At 39.4% G+C, this 10,516-nt stretch overlaps 1 pseudogene; it reads left to right on the plus strand.

Annotated features, from left to right (window-relative positions):
* Positions 1-9,752: 9,752 nt before the first annotated feature.
* On the plus strand, positions 9,753-10,108 carry LOC112610922 (annotated as a pseudogene).
* Positions 10,109-10,516: the final 408 nt, after the last annotated feature.

The raw sequence follows: 10,516 nt of genomic DNA on the forward strand, positions 1-10,516 counted from the left end.
TCAGACCACCATCTCTGGTCAATCTGAAATCTTAGGAAATACCATTTATTAATGTCTTCATTTAACCTTGACCACTGAAACAGAAATCTGCATATACTAGAGGTCCAGTCCCAACCAGTGCACAGTATACCTATGTAACAAATATGCACATGTACCTCCAAATCTAAAACAAATAAAATTTAAAAAATAAAAAGATTAAAAAGAAATCAGCATAAGACTATTCTGATTTCTTGCTTGCTTGAAAATGTTCTTGGAAAAGCATTGCATTATTTTGAAACTTCTTAAAGAAGCTGAGCATGGTAGCACAACAAGTCTGTAGTCCCAGGTACTTAGGAGGCTGAGGCAAGAGGATCACTTGAGCCCAGGAGTTTGAGGCTCCAATGAGCTATGATTGCGCTACTGCACTCCAGCCTGGGAAACAGGGCAAGAGCTTGTCTCTAAGAAAATTTGGGCTTAGTGCAAATGTGGGGCAAAGGATGACATTGGTTCCTATTTTAGTAAAGGCAGTTGCCTGTTTGAAAAATGGCTGAGCCAAACTACTACACACAGTTCGTTCTGCCAGGTTCTTAGCACAAAGCAACTACTACTGCAAATAATGTGTTTTTCAGTAGCATCATGCTTATAGCTTCTGGAAACTTCAGAGAGAATTTCCTCAGCTCTCAGGAATGATTGGATTCAAGATAGCTGTGGTCCAGTACGTATATCAAAGTAAAACAGGGAAGTCCCAGCCAGGCAGTCCAGTCCCAAAGCAACACTCAGCTTCACTTTGGAGTCTTTATTCCCAAGAAGTTCTTCAGGCCAGCTCCTGGAATTCCAATACCAAAGAGGTTTTAAAATTGTACTCCAAAGCCCTATTCTTTGTGTTATACTCTCTATGAGCTTACAAAAGTTAATAACTCCCTTGTGACTTTGTTAGACAAAATGCACACAGTCTTGATAGTATTTGGACTGTCATTCTGATTACTGTAGTTGGTAAACTCCAGAACTGCCTTATCATTGCTTAAACATATCCTCCCCACATATGATTATGTATGGCTACACACTATAGACATTTTTGTGTAGGTCAGGGTGTCAGCAAACTTTTCCTATAAAGCATCAGATCTTTTGCATGTTGTGAGTTATACAGTCTCTGTCACAACCACTCAACTCTGCATTGTAGCTCAGAAGCAATGACAGACAATCCGTCAGTGAATGGACATGGCTGTGCTCCAATAAAACTTTACAAAGTAGATGGTGAACTAGGTTTAGCCCATCATCCAAGTTTGTTGTGCCCTTGTCGAAGCCACCTTAATAATCAGCTTAAATAATTTTGTACTAAAAATGTATTGAGTTTTTAATTTAGTAAAGTATTGAACTTTCTCTAAAGATGGAGACTATTTTGTTTTTTGGTTTTTTTTTGTTTTGTTTTGTTTTGTTTTTTGAGACGGAGTCTCGCTTTGTCGCCCAGGCTGGAGTGCAGTGGCCGGATCTCAGCTCACTGCAAGCTCCACCTCCCGGGTTCACGCCATTCTCCTGCCTCAGCCTCCCGAGTAGCTGGGACTACAGGCGCCCGCCACCACGCCTGGCTAGTTTTTTTTTTTTTGTATTTTTTTTTTAGTAGAGACAGGGTTTCACCGTGTTAGCCAGGATGGTCTCGATCTCCTGACCTCGTGATCCGCCCGTCTCGGCCTCCCAAAGTGCTGGGATTACAGGCTTGAGCCACCGTGCCCGGCCTATTTTGTATTTTTATTCTAACATAAATAAGCAGAAACATAGTCCAGATTTAGACTTTCTCATAATTGGAAATTTAAACACAGTTTGGCTAAAATACAATAATAACTAGAATTTATCCAAGGCTTAATAATTTATAAAGCTCTTTGATATACTTTATTTAATCTACTCATCACAACTCTATTAAATAAGTATTATTTTTTCTTCCCTGTTTGTAGCTTAGGAAACTACAAAAAACTAAGTTGAATTGTTCACTTAGTAACAGCAGGGATTTGAATCCAGATCTGATATCAAAACCATACCAACTTCACTGTTCCAAAACCAAATACTAACAGCAAAATTAGCAGTCATTCTTTGAACAATTGGTCAATAAGTTCTGAATCCAAGTGAAATTTGAGTTAGTCAGCATTCCTTCATTTAATACACAACGTTGCCATGAAAAACTATAAATCAGTATGCCATTGTATATATACAATATTCAGTACACAAAGCACTCTCCTGGTATACATTTGATAATGCAATTCAGATTTTTAAATAAGGTTGATTCTAGTAGACTATTTAGTAGGCCTTTCCTGCTCCCTAGTGATGATCAATTTCATTTTCTAAATATTAAATAACTATATTCTAAGAATTCACTTTACAAGTTTTTGTTTAGAAGAAATTTCACATGTATTTGTAGTTTCTGCATTACAGATTTATGTGTTTTGGCATATTTTCAAGCCTTCACAGTAAGTTGACAATTATTGAAGTGATTCTTTTATTATATCTTCTATCTTTTCCAGTACATGATATTGAACAATGTCTAGGCTTAGGAACTCATTGAAAGCAGCTAAATGATCGCATAATAGTTCCTCTGCAGACTTTGAGTCACAATTCAATCTTAAGCAAGTAAGTACCAAATTATATCATTTGAAGATTGTCTCCGTGAAGAAAAAAAAGGTAAGAGAAAAAAATTCAAATGTTTCTTCCTTTTCGGCTTTGGTTAACCTTCTGTGACCATCTCCAAGTAAAAATGTCCTTCCTTTATTGTTCTTATTACTATAAAGGTAAATGTTTAACAATTCTTATCATAAAGATAACTGTTTCTATGGTTTTGGAATTTTTTTTAAACCTCAGCACATTCATCATCCTTGTTACCCAGATCTCAGTTTTATTGGCTGTACAACTTTTATCTATTCACCCTAAGATTTATAATTCTGTCCATATCTTTTTAAAATATGCTATATATTAATAACTCTATGGACAAAGGAGGAAAAGGTTATATTTTTTTCCACAATAACTATTGTATTTTTCATTTAAAAATCAAATACCATTGTTTTTCAGGTCCCTGCATGTGTAATCCTATGACACAATCGTAGTGTGTTTCAACAGAAATGTGACCTTGTGCGAATTTCTAAACCTCTGACTCTTGTCTTATTGGAGTCCTCCCTAAATCAGACTCCAAGGATTTTGGTGCATGTAGCTTATTTGTGGTGGTGATGTGATTTGAGAAAACACTATCAGCTAGTGGAGAGTGGGACAGGGAAGGGAGTGTTGGTGAACAGTGTATTGCTCAGGACAGTTGATGCTTAATCCACCCCCAAACCACACCCACAACTCCCTGAGACACTGTGTAGGATGTAGCTCGAAGTTGTCCCACCACACTGGGGAAGAAGCTGGGCATTTACCCACCCACTCTTATTCAGTATTAATGGGGGTAGCTCTTGAGGTGTTATCTCTCCAGCATTTTTGGCCTGCCCCAAAGTTCAAAGGGCACCCTCACGCAGACAGACCCAGTAAGCTGGCCAAATGCAGGAGAAGCATCTGCTGGCGACTTCCCACATGAGATAAAGGTATATGGGCTGGGCACACACAGCACTTACTACACTAAGACTTCTTACTTTTAGATGAGGATAAAAATATTTGCCTCAATTACTTCATGTGATGTATTAAAAGATTAATCACTACTAATATTTATGTACTGCTTTAGAATTCACAAAATATCTTCACGGGCATTTTAAAACGCATTCCGGCGAGGCGCACTGGCTCACGCCCATAATTCCAACACTTTGGGAGGCCAAGGCAGGTGAATCACCTGAGGTCAGGAGTTCAAGACCAGCCTCCCAATATGGCAAAACCCTGTCTCTACTAAAAGTACAAAAATTAGCCGGGCATGGTGCTGGGTGCCTATAATCCCAGCTACTCAGGAGGCTGAAGCAGGAGAATTGCTTGAACCCGGGAGGCGGAGGTTGCAGTGAGTCAAGATCATGCCACTGCATTCCAGCCTGGGCAACAAGAGCGAAACTCCACCTCAAAAAACAACAACCAAAAAAACCACATTCCTCACACAAGAATGGTACATATATCTATAATGACAGCCTCATGAAAATCTGAGGCTCAGAAAGATTAAATCATTTGCTTCACATCACAGAACTGACAATTAGCAAAGGCGGGATTTGAACCAAGTATCCTAACTGTCACTCCCAGGCTTTTTCCACCACCGTATGTGTGCATGTACTCTTTCAAGTATAAAGCATTCTATGTATGTAAGGCATAGTTACTCCTCGAGAGGGGTCGCATTAACAAAACAAATGCATAAACAAAAATTCTTCCTATTTATCAACAGTGTGTGTATGTAGTTTTAAAAATATATCAAATAGTGCCGGGTGTAGTGACTCACGCCTGTAATCCCAGCACTTTGGGAGGCCGAGATGGGTGGACTGCCTGAGGCCAGGAGTTCGAGACCAGTCTGGCCAACATGGTGAAACCACATCTCTACTAAAAATACAAAAAATTAGCTGGGCGTAGCGGTGGGCTCCTGTAACCCCAACTACTTGGGAGGCTGAGGCAGGAGAAATGCTTGAACCCAGGAGGTGGAGGTTGCAGTGAACTGAGACCATGCCACTGCACTCCAGCCTGGGCAATAAGAGCAAAACTCCATCTCAAAAAAAATTACATATATATTTATAAACACATATAATTTTATATTTATATTTATAAATACATATTTTATATTTATATTTATAAATACATATAATTTTATATTTACATTTATAAATACATATAATTTTATATTTATATTTATAAATATATAATTTTATATTTATATTTGTATATATAATTGACGATACATACACACACACATATATACACAGACACACACACACACATATATATATATAGAGAGAGAGAGCAAAATGCATACAGAGAGGCCCAGAGAGGAGTGCTTTCTGACTCTTAACCCTAGTGTGGCCATCTGCACATTTGTATGCAGCTGCTTTGGGACCTACTTCATTTCATTGAGGATGGAGCAGAATAGAACTAAGTCCACCAAAGCACAAGCAGGGTCAAAGTGAACAACCAAATGAAAGAAGGGTGTATGGGGAGATTGAGAACTTTCCCACTGGGGTAGACTCAATGCGTACAATCCTTTTCTCAATGGAGTTAACAAGAGAAAATTAAATTATTCCTCAGCCTGAATATATTCTTGGCCACCCACGAACTGAACTGAGTGACAGGCTGACCTACCTTGACTTCTGGTCAAGGCACTTCATTCACTAGAAGAGGGTCAAAAGGCTCCTCTCATGAAGCAAAGACCTGGGAGTAAGGTAGAAAACATGGACCTAGTATATTTAATAAGAAAAATGTTTTCTTTCACCTTGTTTACATTACTGACTTGTTCTAAAATTATTTCTGTTCCTGCAAGCAGGCAGTCACTTTGGGGTTTTTCTCTGAATAGTATTGGCCCATTTACTTTTTACCCTGTACGTTTATTTCTCTTCATTTATTAGATTTCTTTAAACACACCCACTGCCCACAGACCTCTGGGCACAAGTTCAAAATTAAATGCTACAATTACATGAAATGCAATGGCCAAAGAACATAATTTCACGTAAGAGAAGGGTGGATGGGTGGGTTGGGAGTGGAAGGAGTTCATCAGGGAAGCCAATGCCAAACCAGAAAGGTACATCTTGTACCACACCCTGTAGGCACTAGGCATGAGGAATTATATGCTGGACTCAGTACATTAGCAAAACCGTTAAAAACCTGAGGTTGGATTTAAATTTAGATGCCAGCAGTATAAAGTGGAGTATAAAGCTGGCCAAAAAACTATCCCTCTCCCCTAATCTGTGGCTATATATCTATGCTCAAGAAAGCCAAAATGGAGTCCTGGAGAGAAAGCCACTAGACTCATTATATAAATACAGGACTGATGTGCTCAAAATGGGGAAGAAGGACTGGTTACAATAACAGCTAATATTTAACCAGTGCTTACTTTATGCCAAGCACTATTGTAACTAATGGATATATACACAGAGAGATACATTTATATAATCCATATAAGAACACTTCAAGGGCCATTTTATCAATGAGGAAACTGAGACACAGAGAGTTTAAGTAACTTGCCCAAAGTTGCACAGCAGGTAGATTGGAAAGTCTGGATTAAACTCAGAAAATCTAACATCAGAAATTGTTGTACTTTCCTGACTGTAGGAACTAAGAATGATATCTAAGTGATAGACTTTTGATAGACTTACTTATTTAGATAGCACTTTTTTGTTTGTTTGTTTTTTTGGCAAAGATACTCAAAGACATCATCAAAATGGATTCAGGAGTAGGGACAGCTGGTTATCCAAGCTATTTTTTCTCCTTCTTTATGAGTATATTCAAAAAGAAAGAAGAACAAAGAAAAAAAAAACCCCCCACCTCCTATAGACCTTTCCTCTCTAATTCTTCTCTTTCCTTTACTCTTCCTTTTTGGTCCACGTGGTCTCTTATCTAAAGGTCAATGCAGTGGCTAAGCAAGAGGGGAAAGCCTAAAATAGGCATGGAGAAGGAAGAGATGTTATGGTCATGCTATTCCTACCTCAGACAACAATCTTGATCTTTGACTCATCTGGCCTTGAAAAGTCTATGATATACACATTTCTGTTTTAAATTAGTTGCATTCAATTGAGTTCCAGCTAAGTAGACACCATATTGTTGTGAAATAGCACCAGACTAGAAATCTCTGCTTCCAAAATAATAGCTGGCCAACCATGAGATGCTTGAGCAAGTAACTTTATGCCTCTGAACCAAGTTTTATACAGAATATAGTAAAATACGGTAAACAGGTATAACTTCATTTTATACGCTAGAGATTTTGAGTATTATTTAGCTAAGGGTTTAAAATGATATGAATTTCCAAAAATAAAGTAGCATGGAGATTTCCATTGCAAAGATCTTAGAAATCATCACTCCCATCCTTACCACAAGAAAAAAAGCTGAACAGGCCGGGTGCGGTGGCTCACGCCTGTAATCCCAGCAATTTGGGAGGCCTAGGCGGGTGGGTCACGAGGTCAGGAGATCGAGACCATCCTGGCTAACATGGTGAAACCCCATCTCTACTAAAAATACAAAAAATTAGCCAGGCGTGGTGGTGCGCGCCTGTAGTCCCAGGTACTCGGGAGGCTGAGGCAGGAGAATGGCGTGAACCCGGGAGGCGGAGCTTGCAGTGAGCCGAGATCGCGCCACTGCACTCCAGCCTGGGCGACAAAGCGAGACTCCGTCTCAAAAAAAAAAAAAAGAAAAGAAAAGAAAAGAAAAAAAGCTGAACAGGCCGGGGCTGGTGGCTCACGCCTGTAATCCCAGCAGTTTGGGAGGCTGAGGTAGGTGGATCACCTGAGGTCAGGCATTGAAGACCAGCCTGGCCAATGTGACAAAACCCTGTCTCTATTAAAAATATGAAAATTAGCTGAGTGTGTTGGTGCACACCTGTAGTCCAAGCTACTCGGGAGGCTGAAGCAGGAGAATGACTTGAACCTGGAAGGTAGAGGTTGCAGTGAGCCGAGATTGTGCCATTGCACTCCAGCCTAGGAAACAGAGGAAGAAGAAGAAGAAGGAGGAGAAGGAGGAGGAGGGGGAGGAGGGAGAGGAGGGGGAGGAGGGAGAGGAGGAAGCTGAACAAACTGAAAACGTAGCACTTTTCTTGAATCCATCCAATAATTTCGGTTGCAGGGCAAACCACCACCCAAGATCTGGAGAGACAGGTAACACAAAGGATTATAGCCAATATCGGCTTACCTGGAGCAAAAGCTGCTGAATTCATATACTGCTAGAAAGCTGTAGGTGGTAATTTTGAGGAACTATCATAGCCTGAATGCGCAGTAGCATTAGAGTTAGAAATGCATGGGGACCAAAGTCTCAGGGAGCCCCCTTCACTTTTGTGAATTTTACCTCCAGGAATCCTCCCAAGTGCTCAAGGTGAAGGGCCAAGAAATAGCCCCTGTGACTTGCGGGTGGGTGTGGGATGGAGGAGCTCGTTAAAAGTCAACATATTTAAATACATCCAGAGCATTCTCAAACAGACGTCTACTCTCCAAGGAAAAAGAAATTATCGGAGCCTTATGTAACTTAGGCCGAAGGGCATTTACCCAATTCTACCTCTTTAGCTTTTCTGTCTCATCCAACTGGAGAGGGTGGAGGGGACGGGAGGAGAAGAGACCAAGAAACACTTGTGAAGATAATAGCCCAGGGGATACAGGCCCGTACACAAAAAATATGATTTAATCATAAGATCATAGAATGCTTCCCCTCCCCCTTAGTTTATCAACACATCAGCAGGATTCTAGTATAATAGATTACAGCTGAAAGAACTGCAAGGCACAAGCTTTATTTAAGAAAGAGTTCTTAGGGAAGCTCAAAGAGAACAGAGGAGACAAACACAAGGCCATGTGAGGAAGTTGAAGTCTTTGATATCTACAACTACAGCAAACATTATACATAGCCCAACTCCTAGCCATATTGACATAAAGTCTCACATTAATAAAGGCTTATTTACTCAGTTCTTATTCTCTGATACATTGTACCTGCTCTTAATAAAAATTATAAGACATGCTAAAAGTGAAAGAAAGAAAAGGAAGGAAAGAAGGAAAGAAGGAAGGAAGGAAGGAAGGAAGGAAGGAAGGAAGGAAGGAAGGAAGGAAGGAAGGGAGGGAGGGAGGGAGGGAGGGAGGGAGGGAGGGAATCCAAAAACTAACAAAAAGCACAATCTGAGGAGACAAGTATCAGAATAAAACTCAGATATGATACAGCCACTGGAATTACCAGAGAGGGAATTTTTAAATATAGACTTAGGGAGTACAGGTGTAGATGTGTTACATGGATATATTGCATAGTGGATAAGTTTTGAGTTTTTAGTGTAACCATCACCTAAATAGTGTACATTTTACCTATTAGGTATTTTCTCATCCCTCACCACCCTCCTGTCTTTCTAGGTCTCCATAGAATGCCACTCAATCATAAAACAAAATAAAATCATGTCTTTTATAGCAACATGGATGGAACTGAAGGTCATAATCTAAAGTGAAATAACCCAAAACAGAAAGTCATATATTGCATGTTCTCCTTTATAAGTGGGAGCTAAATAATGTGTACAAATAGACACAGAGAGTGGAATAGGAGGGAATTTAAAATACCTATGATTAATATGTTAATTAATACCTATGATTAATAAGGTGATTAATAAGGCTTTAATGCAAAATGTATATACAAAGCAAAAACAAACACAATCAAGTAATCAAGTAACACAAGTAGAGAGAGAAAAAATCTAATGAATCAAAAGAAAATGCTAGAAATTCTGTCCCTCATTAATTGGGGGTGGCTCCTGAGATGTTTGCTCATTTTTTTCTTTTTTCCTTTTTTTTTTTTTTTTTTGATGTAACAGAAATAAAGAATGCCTTTCATAGGCTCATCAGAAGACTGGACATGGCCAAGAAAAGAAAAAACAAAAACAAAACACCACTGAGCTTGAAGACATGTCAGTAGAAGTTTCCCAAAGCAAAATGTAAAGAGAAAAAGTATGGGAGGTGCTTGTCAGATGCTAGTGGGAGGGACTCCATTACCTTAGAGAGCTGGAGTGGTCTGGACCTCCAGGTGTGGTGGGCCAGAGGCACCTCTCCTGCAACCTCTCATTGTCTCTCTGGTGGGGTTCGGCCCAAGGTGGATTGACACAGACTTTGGTGGATTTTAAACAACCTAAACATTAAGCAATACACCTTCCTCAAATCTTTGGGAATTTCAGAATGACTAACACTTCCAAAGCTGTTCCAACTTTTGAAGAGATGTTGGCTAGTAGATTCACAGAAGGTGACAGGGAGTATCAGCAATACCTGAAACGCCCTCCTGAGTCCCCTCTAATTGTTGAGGAATGGAATAGCAGAGCTGGTTGGAGCCAAATAAATAGAGGCAATCAGTTTCAAGATAACAGACAGTTCAGAAGCAGGGATAGCAGCCAGGGATGGCCAAGTGACAATTGATCTAATCAGTGGCATGGATGATGCTGGGTTAACGTTACTCATAACACAGACAAGAACCTTACTATCTCCACCAATATGGACACTATGGTTACAACCAACAGCCTCCTTATGGTTGCTACTGATAGAAATGTCAGCAGCTTTTAGTAAAAGCATTTACTCTGCTACCATGACAGAAGTTTGGGTGTCTTCTGTTGGTCATAGCCTTACATCTGATTTTAGAGACTAGATTATTGATTTTTTGGAACTTGAGATTTCTTTTTTAATAGATCTTACTCGTGAGATGCGATTGTTGCTGGAAATACCTAAAATGGTGAATTATACTGCTTGACTTGTACCTCAGATTCTTCTTTGTTTCATGACTTAGTAGTGCTTTGAGTTTGGTGTAATTTTCTTATTTGACCTCTAGGAGTTCTTTGTTTTACACAGAAATAAAAAAAAAAAAAAATTTAATAGAAAATGCTTGCTTTTACTTTGTAAGGTAGAGGAGTATCCATATGCTTACATGTGCTCATCTCTAAAATTCTACAAGT

Source organism: Theropithecus gelada, chromosome 1, assembly GCF_003255815.1.
Source record: "Theropithecus gelada isolate Dixy chromosome 1, Tgel_1.0, whole genome shotgun sequence".
Classification (NCBI taxonomy): Eukaryota; Metazoa; Chordata; class Mammalia; order Primates; family Cercopithecidae; genus Theropithecus; species Theropithecus gelada.